The sequence below is a fragment of the Anastrepha obliqua genome, chromosome 1 (genome assembly GCF_027943255.1).
Source record: "Anastrepha obliqua isolate idAnaObli1 chromosome 1, idAnaObli1_1.0, whole genome shotgun sequence".
NCBI lineage: Eukaryota > Metazoa > Arthropoda > Insecta > Diptera > Tephritidae > Anastrepha > Anastrepha obliqua.
Genome location: NC_072892.1, coordinates 154996415 through 155005810, shown reverse-complemented (window position 1 = coordinate 155005810; position 9396 = coordinate 154996415).

The following is a 9396-nucleotide window of genomic DNA, read 5'->3' as shown; positions in this document are numbered from 1 at the left end:
AATTTGAAAATTGCTAAAATTCATGAATTTATTTTTTCCTTTATTATCTATCTTTATTGCGATCTGTTTAAGGGGACCGATACCTGTAAAATTTCGAAAAAAAAAATGTTTTTTTCAAAAACTGTTAAATAATCCTTTAAGAATATGTCAAAAAATGTTTAGAACGTAAATTTAAGTATTTCTTATAATGAGATCGTCAACCGTGACGACTCCTTTCTTTGCATTCGAGCGCTGGGAAAGGTACTTAACGTTGCCGACTTTAGACGCGTTTTTCTCAAAACTATATTTTTCGAATTGGCGTACACGATAACTCGAAAAGTTATTGACCGATCTCCCTGAAAATTTGCACACACCTTTAAGGATATTACTTTCTATGTGAATTTACAAGTTTTCGAAAATTTTTCGAAAAAATAATTTTTTCGAAGCAAAAATAGTAGGAAAATTCCCGCCAAAATTCATTTTTTTAAGCATTTTATTACGCGATTTTTTTCCATTTTTTTAATTCATATAGAAATTCTGACATTAATAAACAAAAAAATTGTAGGTTTTTTGTATTCAGGTTTGGTTTTTTGTAGCCGATGCTACAATGCCCGCTGCGACCTTCTTGGAAGAATTGAGCGTACATCTGCCATTTTAAATGATTAAAATAAAAAAAGTTTATATTTTTTTTAATGTATTTATAAATAAATTGTATGCCAATTTTGAAAAAAATATATTAACTTCTTCATTTTAAATAATTTTAATGAAAATCAGGAAAAATATGGGCGCTTACAGGTATCTGTCCCCTTAATAATATTTAACAATATTCATATTTTAAATTAAGTTACTCTACGAGACATGCATGGAAAGCACCCAGTGAGGCAACCATTCCTCAATTTTTAGTTTCCTCTTCAATCTGTTAAAGGAAATGGGATTGGTGGTCATTTCTGTAATTAGTGGGTTTGGGTGCGATTAAAGTCTTGTGTGAGGAGGCATGCTTTTAGATCTCTTCAGCTATTGTAGGAACTTTGAGATCACGTTGAGTTTGGGCGGTGCCCCAGAGTTGTATGCCATATGTCCATACAGGTTTTAGGATAGCTGAGTACAGTGTGAGCTTGTATTCGAGGGATATATGGGAATTGCGATTTAACAGCCAAGAGAAATTTCGAAGTTGGATTCCTAGTGCTTTGCGTTTAGTAAAAATATGGGTTTGCCATGTGAGCTTGCAGTTAAGATGCATTCCGAGATATTTTGTAACGCTACTTTGGGGTATGATTGTGTTATTGAGTTTAACGGGTGGGCAAGTATATCTAGCGACTTTCATCTGCTTCCAGACCTAAAAACAACTCATGCGGGGAAAATGTTTTCCAGCGTACGATGAGGTCCTAACAGCTGTGGAAGCGTATTTTGCAGCCCTTTTAGATTCTCACTTCAGGAATGGAATTCGTAAATTGGAATCTCGTTGGAAGAAGTGTATTCAGGTTCAGGGAGACTATACTGAATAACAAAGTGCATTTCAAACCATGAAACTGTGTTTTTCTTATCGAACCGCAAAACCGATTGAACAACCTAGTATACATCAATTACACTGCATACATTTATGCATGTATATGTGCATATTATAGGTGAAAGAATGAGTTTTACCGCTACAATGAAAATTCGAAAAATTCAGTAATTATTTTATTTATATTTAATTCATAAATTAGTATTTGCTGGAAGTCGGCAGACGAGTACTGGCTTGAGAGTACCTTAAGTTGTACCAGTTGTGAAGTGATCAATTAGAGGCGTAAGCAAAATAAGTATTCCCTCATAACCACGAATATGAATGATTTATACGGTAAGTTAGGGTAGCGGTGATCCTAAGGTCAATTGGGATATCTGCACTTTTTTTTTAAATGTTTAAAAATGTCAGAAATATTTAATTGATGCCGTCGAGCCAATGATATGTGCGGCACGCTACCACTAAATTAGATCTCCTCTCTTCGGCTGGCTTCCGCCCCGGGATACCAACCACAAAATAAACCTGCGTCCAGGCTCTCTACTTATAACGTATGGTGGTTATACGCCACTGATAGTCTCCATTAATCCATTAAGAGGTAAATGCAACTTCGAAAGTGTGCGGTAAGTCATGTGCATTACAGTCATGAGTCGTTAACTCCGTATCTATTGTCGGTATGTCTGAGTCGACTTCCTCTGGAACACTGTTTCGTGTTAACTTTAACACTTGTCGGGAAGTTCGGTGTGATACAGGCACTTCATTTCCATCCCCTAACTAGGTGGACCTCCAGTGAGAGATTTTGCAAATCAACCAGGTAATCAAAAAAATAATCGCCAAGATACCATAATACATTCACAAAGGAGGTGTTGTACCGACTCAATTTCTTCTTAGACCTTAAGAATACTCGGAATGAGGATTATGTGAATATAAATGTTGGTAGAGTCGATGATCTGCCCTTTCGTCCATTGTGAACTAGTTCGTTATCTGGCATATATAAGTAGATTGAAAATTGACTCAAAGATAGAAAATTGACATTTCGTGGTATATCGCCATGTGAAAAACACCATTGGCTAGCCTTGGAGAATTATAGAAATTGAACTACCTGAACTGCAAAGCAAAGCACATTGGTAGTGGAAGTGGTAGTTCAGAACTAGTAGATTTATCTGCTGGTATCTTTTGCATGGTATTTGGGAAAGACATTTTTGTATGTATGTATATACGAGTACATATAAATACTTGCTCGCAAATTTGCAATGGATGATGCGTTTACCAGATTTGACCATTTGGTGAAAAACAAAATTGTGCGAGCAAATTCAGCTGCCCGCTCGTTTGCCACCCATTCCCACACTTGTCCACGCAGCTGGTATACAGACCATAGATAATAAGATGCGGAACACCTTCATTTTGGGTGAGAGCGCGCCATAGAAATCGTTTATATTGCCACTCCCTGGGTTGATGAACAGCTCATAGTCGAACTGGCGGGGCACCAAAAATAACTGACGAGAACAGTTTGTTTTTGGGTTAATGGACAAATGTCACGATATAAATATTTATAAATAATAATTATTAATTATTAGTTATTATTTATAATCGTTCTAGACGACATTATGACCAATTGACCCTGCACAAAAGAGTTTCACCAGACATCTTGAGGACCTGGACTTCGCCGATGGCATCTGCCTTCTGCCTTCTTCCGCACACACACTGACTTGCAAGCGAAGGCGGACAGACAATTTACGCTGGCACGCACTGTCGGACTGAAGGTCAACCAATGCTATGATACTGGTTGACAGGTGCCCGGTGGAATTTGTCGAAAGCTTCTGCTACCTCGGCTGCACTATCACGACAGACGGCGGAGCAGATGAAGATGTCAACTGCAGACTAAACAAAGTAAGGACGGCGCTCGGGCGAATGCCTACAGTATGAGCGAGTTGGCAAATCTCAAGGTACTCGAAGCTGCAAATATTCATTTCATAGGTGAAGTCAGTATTGTTTTACGGATGTGAAACATGGCTGGTCTCCCACACCATCACACAGAGGCTACAATCTTTCGTCAACAAATGCCGCCGCAATTGTGCAGATCGGCCTAAGATCGGTGTTGCGCCAACAAACAGTTTCTAACACAATTTTTACAGTCCATACGGCGAGAAAATAATCGCAGAAAAAAGTTCAGTTATTTTTGCCTTTGTTCGTATTCATTTTCATAAATTTTACTCAGTTTCGTGGCAAATTTCGCCTGTTGATAATGGAGTGGGAGCTAAGGCAAATCGCATTGCAGTGATTCCATTACTTAGGTGTGGCATAAGTGCAAGTGAGATTTATTTAATTGAATTTAACAACCTTAATATTTCGAGAATGTTTATTTACCGCAGGATCAATCGTTTCTCCCAAACGTCTGAAGTGACAGACAGAAACAGAAGTGGTCGACCTCGCGTGGCTCGAACTAGTGCAGTCATGAAAGTCGTTCAAGAAAGAATTCGCAGAAATCCCTTTATAAAGCAGAAAACTATGTCCGAGAAAAAGAATGTATCGACCAGATCCATGTTAAGACTAATTAGGGATGAAAGCAGAACTATCGTAGGTATGCTGACAGGCCACAATTTGCTAGCGGGGCACGCATACAAGATAGGAATTGCAAACAACGCTAGCTGCAAATTTTGCAATGAACTGGAAGAGAGGGAAACGCTAGAACACCCTCTATGTTCTTGCCCTGCGTTAGCTAGAACTAAATTAAAATGCTTAGGAGCTTTACAATATGAGAAGTTAGAATGGCTCTCGGGGATAGAGCCCCGAGTTTACTTAGATTCGCAAATATGCAAAGGTATTACAAGATGTCTACTACAAAGAAACGTAAAGGTCAAGCCCCAACTGGTAACGAAACCTAACCTAATTAGGGATGATTTCCTCGGTGGCACGCGCTCAACGGCCATGAAAATCTTCTTTTCACAGATGAAAAAATTTTTACTGTTGAAGAAGATTTCAATAAGCTAAACGAAAAAGTCTATGCTAAAACTTCTAAAGACGCAAAAAATGTTGCTTCAAGTGTTCAGCGTGACCACCATTCAGCCTCCGTAATGGTTTGGTGGGGAATGTCTTGCAAAGGCGTTACTCCTCTTCATTTCTACACCTCTTTATTTTTTTTTCTAATTTTATATTTGTAACGGACTTACCTTGTAACAGAACTCATGGCAGGACTAAGTCAGTACAGAATGCAGAAGTATCGCCGGGATTGTGACAGCGGTTTGTTTATGAAAAAAAAACGGAGATTGTGTTGGTGATATACAAAAAAAAGACAAATGAACGCAGCCTCCGCTCTTGTTACTTAGTTACCGTCTGAAAAACGGAAAATGGAAGATTGTAAGAATTCGTGATCGAAAAATGAATTGGCATGATTGGGCTGTCAAGTCGGCTACAGCGTAGCAGTCAAAGTTACTCTCACAGTTTCGCTTCGGATGGCCAAAACTTTAAACTCTCGCAAAGGCATACTTCCTCTGCAACTCACACATTCCCATTTCAATCATCACCACTTCCAGCCCATCTTCGAGTACTGGAGAAAGACTGCTAGCCCGGCACGATCGACTTATATTTGGGATTTCTAACACCTCAAGTGGAATAACACCTTAAATGGAAATAAACGTCATTCATCAGTAATGCTTGGAGAAGTCACTTCACAAAAGTGCAAAACACCTTTTAGCTATTCACTCTCTTCGAATTCTATGCAAATGAGGAATTCTAAATCATCGCTTTCACGTGCACGTCGGTGCATATCACCAACTTTTCGGGTTTTAGCGATTGAAGTGAGTGTGAATGAGTGTAGATATTCAGAGAAGCCTCCAAAAGCATGTCACATATGTGCATACACATACTCATCTGCTTACATACATACATACATATATATCCATATTCCAGTTGCAGTATTTTTGTGCAATTTCACTTATTTTTCATATCATCCTTTGTAAACCAACTGTGTACCATACGTACATATGTATTATATGTATATTGTATGTATGTATTGCTCATATGAAAATCGGTTAGCATTGTTCTGGCCCCACTGTAGAGTCAGTTAAAAATCAATGCAAAGCGTGAATTTCATTTAGCGCCTGAAGTTTTTGGCATTTGAATGTTGGCTCAGTGGTGGCCGTAAAGCGTCACGTGTTGGCAGGCTTTGCTTTGCCAGCAAAACTTAATTCTCGTTATGAGTTCATAAATTTTACATTTACCATTTTGAGAAATTTTCAAATACGCATATTGTTTTATACTCAAAAAACAAAAACAAAAAAGTAGGAATGCTGACCAGTTATTGAATGTGGCTGACATTTGCGATTTCATATTTGATTGAATGCAAAAGTGCGATGTTGTAATTTATGCAATTGTATTTGACTATACATAGACACGTGCATATGTAAGTAAATTTTATTTATATGTTACATACGTATACACATATGGAGGCATAATACAAGGAAAACTTTAACTAGTGAATAAAATTCTAATTGAGAACTAGTCCGATTGCGACAATTGTGAACTACTTTGTTCGTAGTGAATGGAGTAGTGATAATGTCTGACAACACGATGTGTGGAATTAGTGTTGCCACCATTTTTTGTTTTTATAATAAATATGAACTGTACATAGAAAATCACAGGTGCTCCTAGAATTTTTGACGTGATAACGTCTTATAATTCGATTTAGCCGGCTGCACGCACGAAAAAATGTGTCGTTATCTTGCTCAATCGTCGTTATCTTGCTCATTCGTCGTTATCTTGCTCAATCGTCGTTATCTTGCTCAATCGTCGTTACCTTGCTTGAACTGCAAGCGAAAGCGCGGAACGAACGACAAAGAGCACAATCGGCCCCGCTTTCGGCAACATCTGGCTCTCTCCTACTTATATGCTCACTCAAGTATGTATATACAGTAGAAGCCCGATAAGTACAATTGGAAAATTTCAGCAATGATTGCACTTAGCGGAAAATTGCACTTTTGCGAATTTCTCCTGTGGATCGAGGAATACCTAGGGAAAAATATTTTAACTCTATTCAATGCAATTAATGAGCTCAAAAGGTCGATATTCAAGAAAAATGAACACATATTTATTGAAATTAATATAAAGAGATCAATGCGGAAGGACATATGAGTGTGTGTTCCAAAATTCAATTATTTTTTTTGGAAAAACTTTGTTATTTTCGATTGCGTTTTCTCGTAACACTTTTCAAGTGCTTTTGATCGGATATCATGCAAACAAGCGATCTGATTGAATAACAGTACATCGTTCTGTTCACCCCATTTCAAAATTGTATTGACACAGCCAAAAATCGATTCATGCTAGACTTTTTCGGTTGTTTCTTCTTGAGTAGTATCTTCGGGTTCATTGGCTTCACTATCACCTTCATCTATTCCTAATTCCAAAACCCAATTGCGGATTTTATCTGTGTCTGCTTCACCCACATAGTTTTCGACCATCTCATTTAACCGTTGTAATCCTCCAACAAGAAGGGGGTCGTCAATTTCGATATCCAATGGCATATCGTCTGGATTAGATTCAATAATCGCGTCAACTGTTGCGCTTGTACCCAATACGCTTTTCCAGCATTTAGCGATCGTTTCAGGGAGCAATTTCCCCCATGCTTGGCTCAACATGATCACGGCGGTTTTCAAATCAATTTTCTTCAAGAGTTCATGTAATGAAAAATCTTTTTCACTAATTATGGTTTCCATTAGCAATGTTTTGTATTGAATTTTTGTCAAGTTAATAACACCTTGATCCATTGGCTGTAAAATCGCTGTGCAATTGGCCGGAATACATCACTTCGATCTCACCACAAACTAATTCTTCTTCGGGCGGATGAGATGGGGCTTGATCCAGCAAGAGTAATGCTTTGGGTGGAACATCATTTTCTTTGGCGAATTTTTTCACTTCTTCGACAAAATTATCAAAGAACCACTTTTTGAAAATATCCCGCGACATCCAAGCAGTCTTGTTGCTAGCATAATTCACCGGTAGACGAAAATATTTAAAACAACGCGGATTCATAGATTTGCCGATCGTTAATGGTTTTATTTTGTGGCTGCCATCACCATTTGCACACAAAAGAACACTGATTCGATCTTTTGAAACTTTGTTGCCTGGAGCACTCTTTTCATCTTTCGAAACGTAGGTTTTATTTGGCAAAAGTTTCCAAAAGAGCCCCGTTTCATCAGCATTATATATTTGTGATGTTACATATCCTTTTTCAGCGATTTTCGCCGTCAATTTTTCCTTAAATGGCTCAATGGCTTCTGGATCACAAGATAATGATTCACCAGTCACAGTCAAATAGCGAAGTCCGAAGCGTTTCTTGAATCGCGAAAACCATCCATCACTTGCATCAATTGTTCTCCATCCTTTTTATTTCATCAAATATTTTTAATGCTTTGCTTTTCAATATCAAGCTGGAAACAGGAGCACTTCGTCGCCGCTGATTCATGAAAAACTGGTACAATCGCTTCTCGAGCTCTGGATGATTGCCAAACCGCAAAGTTTTCCGTTTCTTTCCAAGTGAAAATGAATTGTATGCATTTTCTTTTAATGAACGGGATTGTTTTTTTATCCGGCAAATCGTTGCGCAATCAACCTTGTATTCGAATGCAAGATCTCGTTGTTTAACGCCTTTTTCAATTTTTTGGAAAATCTCATCTCTTTCTTTCAATGTAAGAAAATGTAGATTCTTTTTCACTTTTCCCATGATTTTATTTGATGAAAGCAAAAAAAAATGATTCAAACTCCGAACGATTGTTTTACTCTGAAGAACCAGTTTGAAACTAACGCGTGTTGAATGTCACAAACGATTCGATGCCATATTTTATGATATCAGCGCTACAATTTTACAGTTATTTGTAAAAATCAAAAATCACAAAGCATGAGAACAGTGTTTTTGGTCGCAATAATTCCGAGAACCATAACTGTGCACAGCTATAAAGCTGTGCCTTCGCGCGTGATGAACGCATTGCCGTATTAAGTAAAAAATTTCTTCGAACAAGAATTCTTTTCCGCCCGAAAATTGCAATTTTTTATTGCTCTTTTCGAGTTTTCTATGGACTCAAAATCGAATTGTACTTTCCGCGAAATTGCAGTTATCGGTATTGCTCTTATCGGGCTTCTACTGTATATGTATGCATACGCGCATTTATATATAAATTCACATACTTGTATTTGCATATGCCTTCTTCCTGTGCGCATGGTAATGAACCATTTCTCTGTTGAGAATGGGACGATGATAGGAAAAGTAGGAAATGAAAGGGGGTGTTTCGAGTGTAATGTGTCTTGAAAAAGGCTAATCGATGATGTTGCCTCTTAGTGTTGGTGACTAATTAACGTCTGATGCACAATCGAAATTGAACATATCTTTCATGAATTTGATAAATGTTTCGTCATTTTGTGTAAATGTAACTTGACTTATTCCATTGTGATTCCATTTACCTCCTCCTCTATATCCATACAAAATATCTATCAAACAAATAAAATTAAAATTTTTTGAAAATTGCAACCATTACATCAGTATTTTCTTATGACGTTATTACCTTAAACTATCGTCAGTAAACCAACTTTACAGACAACCTCTTTTTTTCGTAAATTTGGATTAATAGATCGAACTGAATCATATACTCTAGGTTATGATATCTGTAGATCTTATAAAAAATAAAGTCATAAAATTTGTGCTTACGCTATTAACTATAAGTAAACACAGAATGTTTCCATTTATACAAGGTGGCGCAAAATTAATCATCCATTTTTTTCTCCTTAAATAAATGTTTACTAAATAAAACAAATTGTGCTTACGCTATTAACTACATGTAGGAGCACAGAATGTTTCGATTTGCACAAGGTGGCGCCATCCATTTTTTTTTTCTTTTTAAATAAATTTTTTACTAAATGAAAAAAATGTG